The 19,647-nt window shown below is 34.8% G+C and overlaps 1 protein-coding gene across 2 annotated transcripts in view; it reads right to left on the bottom strand.

Annotated features, from left to right (window-relative positions):
- LOC134693806 (cholecystokinin receptor type A-like) overlaps window positions 1-15,620 on the bottom strand; it is a 28,491-nt gene extending 12,871 nt beyond the window's left edge. Inside the window, exon 1 of one of the 2 annotated variants that reach the window (XM_063554720.1) lies at window positions 15,537-15,620. The gene's annotated coding sequence lies outside the window, so the exon portion shown is untranslated. Of the gene's footprint in view, window positions 1-606; window positions 697-15,536 lie in introns of those variants that run through there. The other variant, XM_063554721.1, reaches the window with a different exon arrangement.
- Window positions 15,621-19,647: the final 4,027 nt, after the last annotated feature.

Raw genomic sequence — 19,647 nt, 5'->3', positions numbered from 1 at the left:
CCAACATGGAGCTTTAAGTTTCTTCACATCGAACAGCAAGATAAATGGTCCCAAAAGGACTAGTGTAAAACAATTTAATCAAGAAACAACGTTGTAACCTTATTATAAAAACAAGAAACAAAGCAAGACACATGAACCACACGAACAGACGACAACCACTGACCAATATGTAATTTCCTGACTTAGGACAAGTGCAAACAATAACGATATGTTCTTTATAGAAAATTCCAAATACAAAGGGACATGTGGAATGTAAATGAGATAGCAACCCAACGACAAAGCATCATTATAATAAAAGTTTTATATACAAATCGACGTAATGTCTTCACTAATATAGACAATGTATGCTAGTGTATGCCATATGTCAAAAACTAAACTTGCCAGAGTTTTAAAATCTAACAACGAATGACCAAAAATAAACTGACCAAAGATCATAAACGATAAGAAAAAATCCGTAAAATATAATATATAATGAGACTACCATTGATGATTTTTTTTTCCAAACTGTGTAAGGAGGAAAATGTATACCAATCATTACCCCCCCCCCCTTTTTTTTCCCACACACAAAAAGAAGAAGAAACAAGATTTTCGTATAAAATTACTTACGGACATAGCGATTTCAAATTCTCATATATACCGTATAATCCACTGAAATTTAATGAACTGATATACAGAAAGGTATATATAATATCTAAACAACTTGACAATGTGTGAATTTATAAGGTTAATTATTATTCATGATGCTACATTTTTTGTAACCTCGATGGGTAAACCATGTACTTTACCCGTTTAGTGTTAAACATCGACTATAATCTCTGTAATTGTATCTGTTTTACCTTTGTATTATTTGTTCTGTACATTGGCATCATGAAAGTATATATTGTGTGAATTTCTACACCATTGTAATTCGGTTTGTTGTGATATAAAGATATAAATGTATATAGAAACAAATTACTGACAAAACAATGTAATTTCACACGTACTGCTTCTAATTGTACATGTAATAACTTGTGACATGTGTTGTATGCAATAATATCAAAGAACCTAGATTTCAAGAGTGGACTGGTATATGTGACTTGAATGGAGAGTGGTTTCATTGGCACTCATACCACACTTCTTGTATCTATTATAATTTAATAACATTGATTAATATACAATGTATATAGATACATGTATAGGAAGATGTGGTGTGAGTGCTAATAAGACAACTCTCCATCCATCCATTAAATAACAATTTTAAAAAAGTAAACCATTACACATGTAGGTAAATGTACATGTATGTATATTCTGGCCTTTGTTAGTCTTGTGTGTCTTCTTAATTTTGGTCATTTCAAAGAGTCGGAGTTAAACGTACTAGCTTCAGATTTGCGCACTGTTGAAGACCTTTTGGTAGCCTTGGTTTGTTTTCTGATCTTTGGTTAGGTTGTTGTCTATGTGACATATTGTTCCCCGCTTCGATTCTCAATTCTATGAAGATACGTACTTTTTATCAGTAGTTACCAATTTCATTATAGTACAAATCTAAATGGAATTGCACTTTTTTAATAACTGTCAACATTAATAAGAGAAGAAGATCGTTCATTTCTTTTTTCTGACTAATTAATTTAAAGCTATTGAAAAGAATCGTAATTACGACATTTCATTTATATGAAACAGAAAGTTATGACTAGCTATAATTTTAATAGGTTGATATTTATACTTCAAAGGAATCAGATTTTTTCAAAGAACTAAGATCCGAGTAGTAAACATTACAATTAATTTATGAGTACTATTGTATTTGTAAATTGCACATTTACAAAAGAAGGAAATTACAGTTTAAAAACATAAGGCATTTATTACTTTCGGTAAATCCGTTCTGACAAAATTGATTTAAAATCATATTAATTCGCTTCCATTTTCCAAAAGTAATCTTTGTTCTGATTCGTGAACATAAATAACAAGCCACATTGAACTCCGCTTAAGACACACTATAATAATTATTTTGATATTACAACTTTTTTGTTTGCGTTAATGTTGTATTAAAATCGTCAAATGTATAGTTCAATTTATAAGTAAAGCATTAAGGTCTGGGGATTTGTTTCCGTGTTGATCATGATAGTCATAATGCTAATTACGTTAACTATCCTATAATTATAATTCATTTGTACAAGTTGCTTCCCGTAGGAGGAAAAAAACATTTGCATTGCAAAGAACATTAAGTGGAAAGAGCAAATACAAAAAGTGTGCCTGCGTAATATATAAGTTCTTTCAAATGTTTTATAACATTCAATCTTTTGCTACCACTAAATCTCTTTGATACATGTACATGCATTACTGTACTACATGTAGCTACATGTATATTGCAAAAAAAATAACGGAAACAACATCTATATGTCATGTTCATTATAGCATGTCTTGCATCTTGGGCAACCAATTTTGTTCAGTGAAATTTCAGTAGTCTAGAAAACATCATACATTTTTAGTTTTGAATTTTGTCTAATGCTTTGGTTTGCCCTGTCGTTTCTCCGTTTTTATTCTGACCAGTGTAATTGTTTTATATAGCTATGCTTTTCACTTGCACCCTTGATATCGTTTTGGTATTTTAATAAATAAGAATCGGCTTAACTGGAATTCGGATAGAAATGTCAATGGTAACGCGTGAAACCTTACTAACATGAAACAATAATACATGTACAACATGCATACATTTTTGCTTGTATATAGTATATTACAAAAATGTAGATAGGTGAAAACATGACACCTGCATGTATTTGTATTAAAATATTATTATCTTTGATATTTTTTACGAAGCGTCGTTGCCATGGTATCAGCAATGACATTGACACATATATAAATTTGTTCTGAGACTCATGGTTTAATTTTTTTTTTTACACCATATGATATTAGCAAGAGTATTCAATTTGATACATAGATAAATCAGCCTGCTGAGTTTTAAATGTTTTGTCGCCAGGAAACATAACGACGGATGGTAAACCATGTCCTTATTACATTTTATGTACAGCCTGTCTAAGAGATAATTTACTAATTAAATGTAGCAGAATAGTCCATTAATTACATTTTTCTCTTACAATTAGATAACTGATATAACCGTCTGTCTATTTCGAAGGACATTAACTTAATAAAGCGTTACTAAAGCAGGCTTGTTCGCAAGTTAAACCCATTTAGGCTTTTTGCTTTATTATATTTACTGTAATTTTATCTTCTGACAAGTATTCAATAACTTTATATGGCTAACATTATTTATATCATTTAATTGCTAATAAACGTTAGAACCAACATTATGTTTTGTAATATAGAAACTGCAATAGACAAGCATGTGTCTCCAGTACACGGATATCCAATGCGCACTATCATTTTCTATGTTCAGTGGAACGTGAAAATAGAAGAAATCTTTAATTTGGCATTACAATTAGAAAGATCATATAACAGGGAACATGTGTACGAAGTTTCAAGTTGATTGGACTTCAACTTCATAAAAAACTACCTCGACCAAAAACTTAAACCTGGAGCGGGACAGACGGACGAACGAACAAACGAACAAATAGATGGACGGACGAACAGACCAGAAAACATGATGTCCATAAATGGGGCATAAAACTACTTGTCTTTAAAATATGAGCATGGAAGTATTTTATTGAAATTAACGACAGCGTACTAATCAGACAGTTTCCATATCTTTTCTGAAGGGGTACCCGGGTTATAAATAAATGCTAATTAATCGTTGTAGTTCCTGTCAATATACCAGTAATACTTCCATGATCAGAGTAATACTTATGTCTATTTCGTCCACACAAAGGAGCATTTGTAGTCTATTGGTCTTAGTAGTTTAACTTCTGCATCACTAGCCCGTCAATATATAATGAGGTTGTAAGTTCAAATCCAGTGCGTGATAGGTGACTGTGCTCGACTCCAATCTTATTTTTTGTTTCAGTCAAAAACCCAAATTTTGATTTAAATGACTTTCCTTTAACAATGATCCTGGGGTGGGAGGAGTTTGAATCTGAGCCCTAGAGCTTCCTCACACCCTATAAAACCACGAGACAACAGACGAGATTAGGACGCGAAATAGGAAATTAATACAATTGCTCTACACATGCTATTAGACATGTACATCTCATTCTCGTACTAAAACAATCTAAAACTATCAAATCATGTGTTATTTTAGATATAATAATAGTATATCAGGAATACTTTTCATTTTATCATGATGTTAATAATTTAATGATTATGTTTAGTAATTTGGTGGGAACCACTTTAACTTAACTTTATTAAATTAAACAGTGAGGATATCGATAGTTGACCTTTAAACTAGAACAATCAATGTATCTGGCAAATTTGCAACGACCGAAAATATAAGTAGATATGAACGAGTACATGGGAACATTTCAGATTACTTTTTGAATTTATTGTTTGCTTATCGTTTAGATAACAATCTTGAATTATTTTCCTCTGTATCCGAGTCAGTGTCCTTACTACTAAATGATGCGCGTGTCTAAAAGTCTTTGTTTAAACTACAAAAAGCCTGTGACTGACTCAACAGCGCCCGAGTTCAAGCTTGTTGCTTTATTAAATAAATGATCAACAAAATAGATCTCGACATTTACATATACCGCCCTCTAAATTAAAATAATGGTTGCTCGTTTGTGATTAATACATGTATAAAAATATGGTATGATTGCCAATAAAACAATTTCCCGCCTGATATCAAATGACATATAAATTTACACTTATAGGTCATCATACGCCTTCAACAATGAACAAAATCCTTCAACATAAAAACAAACTTCAAAACTCAATTTAAAAAGGCCTACCGCATCAGATCGAATGCCACTTTCAGCACCCATGCCTATTTCTTTGCGGCCAGTGTTAATCAATATATATATATATATATATAAAGGAAACCGGAGTGAAGCAGCGACCTTTGTCAATCCTTGTTAAATAAGATCGGCTTCAAAAACAGCGTATCACGAGCGGAATCCAATCCCAAAACCTCAGTGTTGAAAATTTGTCTATCAAAAGAGCATCTTACAATATACCAATGCATAACATGCAAACTTGAATTATCGTTCGTCAGATCTAATCCGTTTCATATTTTAGTAGAAGACCCCTACAATATTCTGTTCCAAAACTTATCTTATAACATAAACTCACGTGTAATCTTAGACTTTCCTGACTGAACTGACCGATATAATAACATGCATAAGTATAAGAATGCCTTCAGATAAGATTTCTCCCAACGTCCTCGTTTTGGGTTATTTCATTCAATAATTTCCTTAGAATCACTTAAAACGTTATCACGGAAGTGGTCTCCATTAACAGATTATTTAAGTGAACAGTTATGACAGAATATTGATGTAAATAACCATTAAAACATACTAACCTGTTTAAAATTCTACCTTGTTTCATTTTACTAGACCAGGTAGTAGGGCATGTGCTTAAAATAGATCCAACCCATCTTTTTGTCATGATCCGATGTAAATCATGACGTCAACAAAACAAATTGCTTTCCAACTTTTGAAAACTGAATTAGTAACGGAAAACTTACAAATTTTGTTTACTTTGCTTTGAAGGAAAACAAGAACATAATGAGCAGGTGTTTAGACAGCTCAAGCGTTGTACTTATAATAAGACAGGGAAGCCGACAGATTTCAAAATATTTACAAAGATTTGGCTTAAAGTGTTCTGACGTCCATTTATCTTGACCGATTAGTACTACAACGAGATTGCATCCATTTAGTAGTAGATACTTAGTAAATCGCATGTGGTTGATCGAAGAGAAAGACTTATTTTAGCGCGTTCGGTTTGACTTGAAACACCGAGATGTCGGAGTCGTTTCCCGGAATTGAATGATGTGTGTTCTCTAGTAGCATTTCTAGTCCTATACATGGTTCAAAATCAATTTTCAATAAAAAAAAAAAAAGTATTCCCAAATCTACCACAGTTCTACTTATGTGAATTTACAAATGATTATATTGTGAAATATAAACGAATACAATAAAACCAACAAGTTCTTTAGTTACCGGAATTTATGATATATGACTCTTGTGTCATATATAAAACGGTGTCTTTTATGTGTTATTGTATCGTTGCATTGCTGTTTAACAATTGAAGGTAATAATATAGCAAATAATTCTTTACACAGACATCAACAATGCAGATTGATAGAGTAATGATGTATGAATAATATCAAAAAGATGTGTCATGCATATTTATATGTTGTCTGCTCTATGGTCGGGTTGGTGTTGCTTTGACATATTCACCATTTCCTTTCTCAATTTTATTTGATCAATAATAAATAATCAAATGCAATTGAGGTGTCGTGTCGTCTTTACAGAGAACAATCAAAACTATCTCTGGAGCAAGCTACATTCAGTGTACGGACCCCCCAGAGAGTATTTCACCAAAGAGCTCCTAACATTTCCTACAAAACGCAAAGGATATACATGTACCGTCTTTATTCTCTGACCAGATGTGACTTCGTATTATCTTCCGATGTTATTACAACATTGTGTCAACTATTGAAGGTCTGAAATATTTGCTGCGTATTTAGGATTTCAGCAATACTTTATATTAAGTTAACCCTAACTGACTGATCAGGATAAGCATGTTACTTATTTAGCAAAATAGCAATGAGGTACCGTTGCATAAGATAAAGATGACAACGACTTTGAACTCTATGTGTAAAATTGGAATCCGTAATACTACATTGTAGATGTAAATTAAATGTTTGCAGACTTGAATACTAGTAGTCCACTTTCAACAACAGAGACAGTATAGCTCTACATACAAAGACACATTGGAAAATACGCGTGGTCGTTAATCTCGTACAAAATGAATATATATGATCCGTCAAAAATTATTCAAATAAGTTTTTTCTCTAATGATACTTTAATTTTAGCTCGAAACGCACTTTAAGAAAAGCTCTTCAAAGTTTGACTATTTGTTTATTTTATCACTTATCAAATGTATCTTTGTATGATTAATAGTGTTACATCAGTTGTATAAACACAGTTGTATATGATGATATTGATAACTTGGATTTGAAGTTACAGTGGCAAATATTACATGTATGATGATGATGATGGTGGTTTGTGTTAAACATCCAGTTGCGAGTATTACATGCAGTACATTGCGAGAATTACATGCATTACATTGCGAGTATTACATGCATTATATTGCGAGTACATGTTAATATTATATGATTATGAACACTTAGTTGTACTAGATAGACACGTCGATCCTGTCAAATTAGTACGGGTCAAAAGTGAAAATCAAAATTAAAACAAACAAACAAACAAAAACCAAACAAACATAACAAGACATAACCAAAACCTAACTTGATTGATGCATTTTCTTATATAGAAGATGGTAGACTAAATCTGGTTTTGTGGATAGCTAGACTTCTCGCTTGAATGACAGTCGCGTAAAATTCCAAATTTCAAGTTCACTATCCACAAGAGTTCTAATAAAGTTGATTCCCGCAATTATAGGAACCAGTTACTGTATATTGACCATGAGAAAAAAAAACATACCGTATAGTCGGCTATAAAATACACCGATATGAAAATCTGAAAAAGCTCAAACGATAAAATGGTCTTTTTCATATAAAAACGCAAATAAAAAACAAATTTGACGGGCATGTACCAACTTAGTACAAACACTGTACTTCAGACTTCTTACTTTGAGATAGACGTAAACCTATATTTCATCAAACATCGGTTTACACATACAATGTAGTCAATTATATAGTTCATAATATCGAGACCAAATTCTGATTAACTTGTGTACTTAAAGTTTTTAAACTTCGCCAATGTATTGTATTCATTGTCACATGTATTAATCTGTATTATCTCCCTTACTCCATGTGTCATGATTATACATGTATGATTGATGGGTTATTTCCCTTTACTGTTTACCGCCTCATGTCCATTATTAAATGTGCCTTTATAACGATCACATGTATTATGTTTTCTCTGCTTACTGGCGTGGCGGCAGCGGTTTAAGAAACCCACATCTCAAATAACTCAACAATTTGAACATTATTCCACTCTAAAAGTAAAAGGTGAGCAGGAAAATTTGTCATTTATTCTGACTAACACGACAACATTTTCTATTGTTGGACTTAACTGATCTTTACAAAATGGCAGGCACACGTGCTCCAAAACAATGGTCACTCTCAAAACTTGAAACAATAACATCGTTTGAAGCATGGAGACAAAACTTACAGTATACCTTGTCCCTTGATCAAAACTTCGCAGCGTTCCTTGTAGATGGATTTACATGGCTGAAGAAAACCAACGCCAATCCTTTACGTGGCATTGTTGACGATGGCGAGGCGGTTGCCGAAGCTAACCGACGAACAGCAGCCCAAAAGTGCACACATTTGGACCTTATGCTTGGGCAAATAGCAAATTACTGTCCGATTATTTCAAGAAACACTATAATTAAAAATTCGACATCCATTAATTCTATTTGGCAGTCAATTCGTCTACACTACGGATTTCAGTCTACTGGTGGACACTTTCTTGACTTTAATAGCATCTTTTTGGAACCAGACGAGCGTCCTGAGGACTTATTTCAGCGATTGGCTAGTTTTATTGAAGACAATATGCTTCGTGCCGGTGGCAATATTCATCACCACGGAGAAGTACCTGAAGCCGACGAAGAACTATCGTCTTCTTTGGAAAACCTGATTGTACTAACTTGGTTAAGACTTATTAATCGTGACTTGCCCAACCTAGTGAAGCAGCGATATGGAACTGAGTTACGGTCAAAAACATTAGCTTCTTTGAAACCTGAAATTTCACAGGCACTTGATAGTTTACTTGACGAAATTCATTCAGCCACTGATGCCAAGGTTTTACGGGCGTCAATACAAGACAAACATTTTGACAGAAGTGCAAAAAAGACAGGTAGTATAAGAACTGGTCGTCAAATAAAGTGTTGTATTTTATGTAAGCAAGCAGGTCGTCCATCCCAACATTTTTTAAGTACTTGTAAATATTTACCTGATGAAGACAAACAATATATGTCCAGAGTAAGGCAATCTTATTGTACAGAAGTAGGTGATAGTGAGTCTGAGGACAATGTTGATAATGAACAAGTCTCATTTTTAAATGATAATGTAGGTCCTAGTAAGCTTAGAGTTGTATCTGCTTTAAGACGGGTGAGCACTAAACAGTCCCCTTACTTTAAGGCATTTTATAAACATTTCCCGCTTGAGCTAACACTAGATACGGGCGCTGAGGTGAGTATGATAAAAGCGTCTTCCGCGGATTACATCGGCGTAACAATCAAGAAGAGCAACCATTCCGCTTTACAAGCTGACGGTGTTACCCCGTTAAATATAGTTGGTGAATGTCATTTCACACTTTCGAGAGACGGAATCGAGTTACAGTTAGAGGCCCTAGTAGTGAACGACTTGGACGTTGATATACTCGCCGGTATTCCTTTCATGTCATCGAACGATATCGCGATTTTCCCTAGCAAACATAAAATCGTAATACGCGACAAGGTAACTGTTATGTATGGTAGCCCAAACGAGGAACTTAACTCTAGTAATACTCGTGTACGTAGAACACAGGCCTTTCTTATCCGGGCTCCATCAGCAAGTTCAGTAGTTTGGCCAGGATGTTACGGCGAATACGACATCCCATCGGAAATAGAATCGGATTGCATTCTCGCGGTCGAGCCTCACACTGACGCTTCTCGTACGAAAGATTGGCCCAGTCCCCAAATTGCTCAGTCCGTCGCAGGCAAAATACGCATCGTGAATAACACGTCGGTACCGCAGTTCATACAACGAAATGAACATTTCTGTCGAGTACGACTTACGACTACCATAGACAACGCACCAGAGGCTCCGGACAATATCCGTGACATAAAAACAGCAAACTACATAGACTCCAAACATACTTCCCAATTTTTCAAACAAGTCTCTGTAGACCCAGATAATTTACTTAGTCCAGATCTCCAAACCCAGTTCAATGAACTTCTTCGAAAGTTCAGTGAAGTTTTTAGTCCCAACTTTGAAGGTTATAATGGGGAAATAGGTCCTTTTGAAGCATCTGTTAATATGGGTCCTGTCCAGCCTCCCCAACGTAAAGGTAGAATGCCACAATATTCAAAAAATAATTTGGTAGAACTCCAAAACAAATTTGACGAATTGGAATGTAAAGGAGTGTTCCGTAAACCCGAAGACGTCGGAATTTCAGTCGAGTATATTAACCCTTCATTTCTTGTCAAAAAAGCTTCTGGTGGTTTCCGACTTGTAACAGCATTTGCCGATGTTGGCAGATATAGTAAGCCGCAACCCTCTCTTATGCCTGACGTGGATTCCACACTCCGTACGATCGCACAGTGGAAATATATAATCAAGTCTGATCTTACGAGCGCATTTTACCAAATCCCATTGGCAAAAGATTCGATGAAGTATTGCGGAGTCGCGACCCCTTACCGTGGAGTTCGCGTATATACACGTTGTGCGATGGGAATGCCTGGTTCTGAAACGGCTCTTGAAGAACTAATGTGTCGTATAGTGGGGGATTTCTTACAAAAAGGTTGCGTAGCTAAGTTGGCAGATGACTTATTTTGTGGCGGTAATACCCCGGAGGAGCTTTTATACAATTGGGAGTGCGTTCTTCAGTCACTACAAAAATCAGGAATTTGCCTATCACCTAGCAAAACTGTTATTTGCCCAAAATCGATAACAATCCTAGGTTGGATTTGGTCACAGGGTTCGATTTCCGCTAGCACACACAGAGTAGCAACACTAGCCTCGTGTCCCGTACCAGACACTGTGCGGGGTCTTCGATCATTTATCGGTGCGTACAAGATGCTAAGCCGCGTCATTCCGAATTGTTCCAACTTAATTGCACCATTAGAAGAGAAAATAAGTGGTATGAAATCAGCTGACAAAATTATTTGGTCCGACACGCTAAGAGAACATTTCGAGTTTGCCCAAAAGTCTCTGAGCTCCCGTAAAGCCATCACGCTACCTAAATGCAGTGATCAACTGTGGATAGTCACAGACGGTTCCGTCACTAAACGCGGTATCGGAGCGACCCTATACATAAATCGTGACGGTAAAGTGTCCTTAGCAGGATTTTTCAGTGCTAAGTTGCGTAAACATCAAGTGTTGTGGCTACCATGTGAAATAGAAGCGCTTTCCATTGCCGCTAGTGTCAAACATTTCAGTCCCTTTATTATTCAGTCAAAACTTCAAGCTAATGTGTTGACAGATAGTAAACCATGCGTACAGGGATTTGAAAAACTATGTCGCGGTGAATTTTCGGCAAGTCCGCGTGTCACATCGTTTCTTTCTGTTGTTAGCCGATATCAGGTCAGCGTCAACCATTTATCCGGTCGTGCAAATATTCCATCCGACTTTGCAAGCAGAAACGCACCCGTTTGTACAGAGCCTAATTGTCAGGTTTGTTGCTTTATATCGCGTACCGAAGATTCTGTCGTTCGAGCCGTAAGCATTCAAGACGTTCTCAATGACGAATTTCGCTTACCTTTCACCACCAGGTCGGCCTGGATTAATATTCAATCAGAATGCCCTGATCTTAGACGCACTCACGCTCATTTAAAACAAGGCACTCGGCCCTCCAAAAAACTGACAAACATCAAAGACGTCAAACGTTACCTGAATGTTGCATCAATCGCCAAAGACGGTTTGTTAGTTGTTCGGCGTTGTGATCCTCTTGCTCCACCCAACGAATTGATCATTGTTCCACGTAATGTTCTTGACGGACTCGTCACCGCTCTTCATATTAAGTTGGACCATCCGTCAAAACACCAATTAAATCTCGTCTTAAAGCGTCACTTTTACGCTTTGGACATGCCAAAGGCGGCAGAACAGGCTAGTGACTCCTGTCACACGTGCGCGTCTTTAAAACGGTTCCCTAAGAGCCTCGTCGAGCAGTCTTCAGAAGACCCACCGGACTTGGTTGGCATATCTTACGTGGCCGACGTTCTTAAGCGCAACCGTCAACTCATACTCGTCGTCAGAGAAACTGTAACGTCGTACACTAGTACATGCTTTATCAAAGACGAAAAACTTGGTAGCTTGCGAGATGGGCTCATACACTTATTGATACCTTTAAAGCCTTTAAACGGTCCAAGTGTTGTCGTTCGAGTTGACCCGGCCCCGGGTTTTCGCCCTTTATGTGACGATTCATACTTAAAGCAACTCAACATATCAAGTGAAATTGGCCGTGTTAAAAATCGGAACAAAAATCCAGTTGCCGATAAAGCCATCGCTGAGCTCGAAGACGAGTTACTTCGTGAGGAACGCGATCATTCTCCTCTATCTGAAAATACACTAGTTATAGCTACTACGAGACTTAATTCTAGGCTTCGCCAGCGTGGATTGTCCTCCCGCGAACTATGGACTCAAAGAAGTCAGTTTACTCATGAACAGTTGCCAATTTCTGACATGAACCTTATTCGCGCACAACACGAGGCTCGAAGTAAAAATCACGGATTTAGCGAAAAGTCTAAATGTAGTCGACCCGGTCGTCCGACCCCTGATATTAATATAGGGGATTTGGTTTACCTTTATACCGACAGATCAAAGACCCAATCGCGAGATCGATACCTTGTTGTAGCCCGTGATGGCGAATGGTGTTTCATCAAAAAATTCTCAGGCAATCAACTCCGCGCCTCGTCCTACAAAGTAAAACTTTCGGAATGTTATAAAGTTTTAAACACTATTAGTGCCCAGCAAAATCCAAAATTTTCTCAGAATGTCTACAATCAGGAGTCTGATTCAGATGGCCATGACGAAGATAGCCTTCCTGGGCCTATCCGTGACCTACCACCAGATCGCGCGGAACCCCCGCCTATTCTTATTTGCGAAAATATCGACGACGTTGAAAGTCTGGACGAGCCGACTGCGCAACATGATAATAGTCTCGAACATGACTTGACACTTAGTAACTCGAGCACTGAACAAGATAAGCGCGTACTCCGTAAGCGTTCCGAATTGAAAAAGCCAGCGCGGTTTAAAGATTTCATTTCCTTTTAAATGTAATGCTCACTCGTCACCTTGGGTAAATTGTTTAAGAGATACAACACAATGTACGTCGTTTTTCATTTACTGCTTATTTTTATGTTTACTGCAATGTATATGCAAAGTATTCTTTGCTTAACTACTTATATAGTAATATGCATTTGATGAAGATATAGAGACTTTAAAGGAGAAGGAAAAAATGTCAGAAATATTTTGTTTCTTATTGATAGCTATGTGTTTAGTTTATGTGTATTGATAACATTTATTTTCATTCGTGTTCTTATAATAACAGAGATTATTAGTTGACAATTGTAAAGAGAGAGAGAGAGACTTTAAAGGAGAAAAGAAGTTGCGCCAATGTATTGTATTCATTGTCACATGTATTAATCTGTATTATCTCCCTTACTCCATGTGTCATGATTATACATGTATGATTGATGGGTTATTTCCCTTTACTGTTTACCGCCTCATGTTCATTATTAAATGTGCCTTTATAACGATCACATGTGTTATGTTTTCTCTGCTTACTGGCGCTTGTGCATCTGTTTCCTTATAAACAATTTTTAATAACGTTTCTGTATTCTCGCTCTCTTTCTCTCTCTGTGTCACTCTTTTTACCTCGCTCGCTCTCTCTGTACCCATGCACTAAATCTGTTTACAAGATTTATGTTCCACCAATTTAATAGTTGATTTATTGAACATGACTTCCGTAAGTGATATTTAACAAAGTTAATGGATCAACACCTCATTTCATATGTTAAAAACGGTTTTAATGAAAAACATTTTCGCTCGAAAGAACAATTGATCAGGTACTGTGCATGATACAGTTATTGTATAGAGCAACAGGGTGCAAAGTGCAAACATGACTCGCGTACTAAAATGTCAGTTATGTTTTAAACAGTTTAAGCCATACTCCATACGTTTTTAACACGAATGAAGCTTTCTAATTGAGCTGCAGAAGTCACAAATCGTGTTTAACTGTATTACAACCCCAGTTCATATCAAAACATGGAATGAAATAAAAGTGTCATTTTTTTCCGATTTTTATCAAGATTTTATCCGATAAAAAGTTAATGCTCAGTTGAAACATGATTTATCTTGATTTTGTTTTGCAGGAAGGGGGTTTAGGACATAAAACCAGGATAGTGAAAGAACATTCTGATTACTGGAAATAAACTCATCGTAGATACCAGGATTTTGTATTTGTTCCAGACGCATTTTACTTTAAAGTTCACCTGTTTAGCATGTTAGCAATTGGAGCTGTCAATTATAAGACTGCAATTAGAAAACGTAAAAGTTCATCGAGAAATGCTCCAGTTAGCAAATCTGCATTATTTTTTTTTTTTATCTCAATTAGATTTTCTTATAGATATAATTCATAATACTTCATTAGCTAAACTAAAAAAGCAAGAAAACGTTCTCTGTTTGAGGAGATTTGAAGTAATGATCTGTCACTCTTTTTTCTGTTGTGTTATATATATATTATGATCTATCATGTATAACTACGTTTGTTCTTGGGCAATTAAAATGCCTACAACAATCCGAACGAATCGACAAACGAAAATAACTAAACAGAAGGGAAAAAAGCATTTATGGCACATGGCCTTTTCGTTTACGTTTACCCAATGCTCCCAACGTTGGTCTTCGATGCTCTTCAGTTTCGTACTTTTATTTGCCTTTTTAATTTTTTTTTTATTCGAGCGTCATTCATGAGTCTTTTGTAGACAAAGCAAGTGTCCGGTATCTTTAATACGTTTATTATCAACCACTGGGTTGATGCCACTGCTGGTGGAGTTTTTATTTCGCAAGAGTATCACCAACCCAATAGTCAGCACTTCTGTGTTGACATGAATTTGGTGACATTGATATGGTCATATTAACTATTAAATAACTGCTTACAAAACTTTGAAAATTTGAAATACTAAGCTTTTCTACCTCAGCAATAAAATACCTTAACTGGATCTGGTATTAGGAATTTTTGGGCTTAATTCTCTTTAACTTCGTACTTTTTGCCCTTTTTAACTTCTGTTTCTTTCATTCGAGCGTAACTGATGAGTCTTTTGTAGACGAAACGCGCGTATGACGTAAATACTTAATTTCAATCCTTGTACAAATGTATCTATGATGAGTTTATTTACTATGCGTGCTATATAATTGATCCATATTTTTGTCGTATTGTTGTAGGTAAACAAAATGTTGTTTATGCAAGCTGTTAAGTTTATAGAAATTGAAACTTTATCAATAAACAATATTTAAGAAGAGAAGATTTATAAAATTAGACTAAATTGATTAATTTATAAAATTTATATTTTGTAATAAAATTCTTTGCACAAATAAAAAAAAAAGGAACTATCATAATAAAACTATTATCAATAAATCTCGATGATCCTTAATTTTTACGATGATAAGCACACTATAATGAATCATATCAATTACTGCTAATTAGGCGGTTTGTGTAACAATGTATTATGTACAAATTAGTGTTAATAATTATTAATAACAATATAAGTAATTTTCCTACCTTAATGCATGCAGTTTTAAGCTTTTCATAGAACTTGCCAAATGAACAACACTTTTATCAATACATTTAACTGTCAGCGTGCTTCTCTATATATAATTGTATTTTTCGTTTTCATCTAACGTCATGATTTCAAGCTTAGCCATTCGCCAATCAAATTTTACCATTGAACGCAACAACAGGAACAGAAATAAAGATAACGAAACAAATCCAATAGTTGAAGATTTAACGGCAATTAATACTGAATCAATCACCAATACCTTAGAAAACCAGACAAAACAATTTAAAATAATAAGAAATTTCCTTGATGATTTCACTAGAAAAAAAGACAAATCACTTTCTGTAAATTTGCTTCAAAAAGTCATCACTAGGAGCTATATATCGACTATTATATACATTATCTTCATATTAAAGATACCACAATGTTTACAACAATTTGACGTTAATTGCCGCAGAGTTGAAAATTTAGTTTATCTTCTTTCCAATAAAATATCTATTTCTATATCTAAAGATGCTATCGATATTGATATCACAAGCCGAAAGATAAATAATGTAAGAGCAAATACATTAATGCGATCCCGAAGTTATCGCTAATAACTATCTATACAATAAACATGATAAATATATTGTGGTGGGGTTAAGCATGTTATGCGAGCCCAACTAACAGCCTGGGACAATGGTGTAACTGCCATAAAATGAATACTAACTGCACAAATCGGCATGTTTTAATATTTTTTGTTCATACTTAAATTATTCGAAAAATAAGTTGACATTACAGAAAATGAACTAAAATCCATTATAACGTTTAATCCCGCTGCAAATGTTTGCAGCTGTCCTAAGTCAGGAATCTGATGTACAGTAGTTGTCGTTTATTTATGTAATTTATACGTGTTTCTCGTTTCTCGATTTTGTATATAGATAAGACCGTTGGTTTTTCCGTTTGAATGGTTTTACACTTAGTCTAGTAATTTTGGGGCCCTTTATACATTGTAGCTTGTTGTTCGGTGTGAGCCAAGGCTCCGTGTTGAAGGCCGTGCATATAATGGTTTACTTCATTTAAATAGTTATTTGGATGGAGAGTTTTCTCATTGGCACTCACACCACATCTTCCAATACCTATAGACACTCGAAAGATCAAAACAAATCATATGGACGACGACTTACATGTAAAAATATTAAGACAAACACAAGCAGTTACTGTAGGTAAATAATCTGTTAAAGCATTGTATGTCAAAACTTAGACACACACACATGCTGACTTACATGTACAGGCTTGCGATACTACCAGAAGCTGACAATTTCTAATGTAAAATACTGACTAGTTCTTACTCTATATAAAAAGATGCTTATGATACCACTCTTCCTAAGAGATCCACTGACTCAGAAATTAACAACTATAGGTCATCGTACGGCATACGGTTTGATTTGTCATGAACAAAGCAATACTGCAATTGAAATAACACACAATCGGTACATGCTTTACAAAAACTCACAAAAGGCCAAAGAAGAACGCTTTAACTGCTGATCTTCTTCTGAAAGACACAACGGAGCCTTCGACACACATCACCAAAAATACTCGTGAACCGCATAGCAAGTTTAAGAAGTTCCCTCATAAATTTAGATAAAATAACGCCGTGAAAAAAAATCAAAAGACAACAAAAAAAAACAAGTTTAAATATACCAAAAACTCAATTGAAAACTATAAATAGAGGAACACGAACACCATAATGATCTCGTGGTGATTTCATGTGTTTTGTAAGGATACGGAGTCCCAGGCCCGTATCCAGGAATTTCCAAAAAGGGGGGGGGGTCGTTGGACCTACAAACTCGACTGTAAAAGTTACAATTCGAACAGAACATTGACTTAAACAGGGCTTATTTGTTTTAAGGGAGGGGGTCCGAACTCCCCTGGCTACGGGTATGAGTCCCTCATTCACTCATGACAACCATATGTCACAACAAATAAAATACACAGTCTTTACATTTCTAGATATTTCGTTCTCTAGATTTCGTTAATAAAGTTGAAATCAAAAGATAACTACTTGTATGCAACTACATTTTTTATTTATAAGAAGAAGGAGATCTCGTATAATTGCCGATGAGATAGCTAACGAACAGGGTCCAAATTGCGTAGGTGTCAGCAACCGTAATAAGTCATTGTACGGCCATTTTTAATTATCAAAACCCTGTCTATAATAATTCATCTAATATTTCATCTATTTTGTCTGATAGATTATTAACCCGATTGAGTTTCGTGTACAAAGTGACATATTGCAATAAATTGACGTGTCCGTTTCAAAAATCAAATTATCTACAGCATAATACTAATCTAAAATATCTTAATTCATATCTAAATAATAGTTATCGATTGATATTTACATTGCGTCTTAAAATACCATTTAAAGCTCTTTTTATGAGTACAATCAAGGGTGAGTGGTTCTCCTCTTTCGATGAAAACACCCTTTTTCTTTAAAAAATGAGGATTGTCTATGTTTTGTTTACTTACGTACTGAAAAGGGATTAGTATCAATCTTTGTTTTACTTTTAAAACTCGGAATACTATCTTTCAATTGCTGATGCAAATTTGAAGTAAAACATTTACTGATAAGCCGATTTGGCAGACAGATCGTCCACAAATTAATGTTGATTGTCAAAGAAACTAAAAGATACAAAAGAGATAATACAATTTATAAGTCGAAATCAAGTGACATTGCCATGACCAAAAGAAGGAGCAAAAGACAAAAAATCTGATGTACAGTAGTTGTCGTTTGTTTATGTAATTTACGTGTTTCTCGTTTCTCGTTTTTTATACAGATTAGACGGTTGGTTTTCTTGTTTGAATGGTTTTACACTAGTAATTCTGGGGCCCTTTATAGATTGTTGTTCGATGTGAGCCAAGGCTTCGTGTTGAAGGCCGTACATTGACCTGTAATGGTTTACTTTTTTAAAATTGTTATTTATACGGAGAGTTGTCTCATTGGCACTCACACCACATCTTCCTATATCTAAATATAGACAAACAACAGTTCACAATACATATCATAGAACAAATATAGACAAACAACAGTTCACAATACATATCATAAAACAAATATAGACAAACAACAGTTCACAATACATATCATAGAACAAATATAGACAAACAACAGTTCACAATACATATCATAGAACAAATATAGACAAACAACAGTTCACAATACATATCATAGAACACAAAGACTAAGCAACATGAACCCTACCAAAAAACTCAGGGTAATCGCATGTGCTTCGGAAGGGTAATCAGATTCTGAACTTCCAATAGTATTTTTATACGTGCTGTATGTCACAGGTTGTTTCATTCATAAAGATAATATTTCCCATCACTACAATACAATTTATCCTTGAAATCCAAAGTTATTTTATTTCAGTTCATTGAATCATTGCAGTAATATAAACTCAATAAAATATGTCATAGTTGTTAATCGTAATGGACAACTGATACTGTATATAGATATACGACCGCAGATGGTAACGATACCGTTTATAGTTATATTTTGTTCAATAAGGTCACACATATCAATTTCCAGTTATTGATATAAAAAGTAGTTCTGTCATAGATATTTCAATTCAAACATAAAATGTTTTTACAATAATATGGGGACGTTAACTCATACATGTTCTAATTAAAACATAATTATTAGTTAAAACAATAACTAATAAAAAAAGGTATACTCTATTCCATAAGAATATAATTAATGGATATTTATTTTTGACAAATTAATTTAAAAACGCACCATATCATATAGACAGACATATGATGTTATCTTTCTTTTTTATTTTTGTTTCTGTTAAATGATTTTTATTAAAAAAAAAAGTAAAATGAGGATTTGACAAACATATTAACATTAATCAAAATAAGAAGCAATATTTCAAACGCGCAGCTTCCCAGCAAAGTTTAAGTAATTAGCAAGATTGTTTAGGTCATATTATCACCACGACGTCAGCTAAGTACCAAGCAACTTGACAGCTGGGTTTCTTAACAACTATTCGAGCATAATGACATTAATATTTTCTTGTAATATAGATGTTTCCCGTGTTATAATGTAAAAATTAAAGAATCTAACAAAAAAATGTT

The sequence above is a fragment of the Mytilus trossulus genome, chromosome 12 (assembly GCF_036588685.1).
Source record: "Mytilus trossulus isolate FHL-02 chromosome 12, PNRI_Mtr1.1.1.hap1, whole genome shotgun sequence".
Taxonomy (NCBI): Eukaryota; Metazoa; Mollusca; class Bivalvia; order Mytilida; family Mytilidae; genus Mytilus; species Mytilus trossulus.
This window is presented reverse-complemented; position numbering and strand designations above follow the sequence as displayed.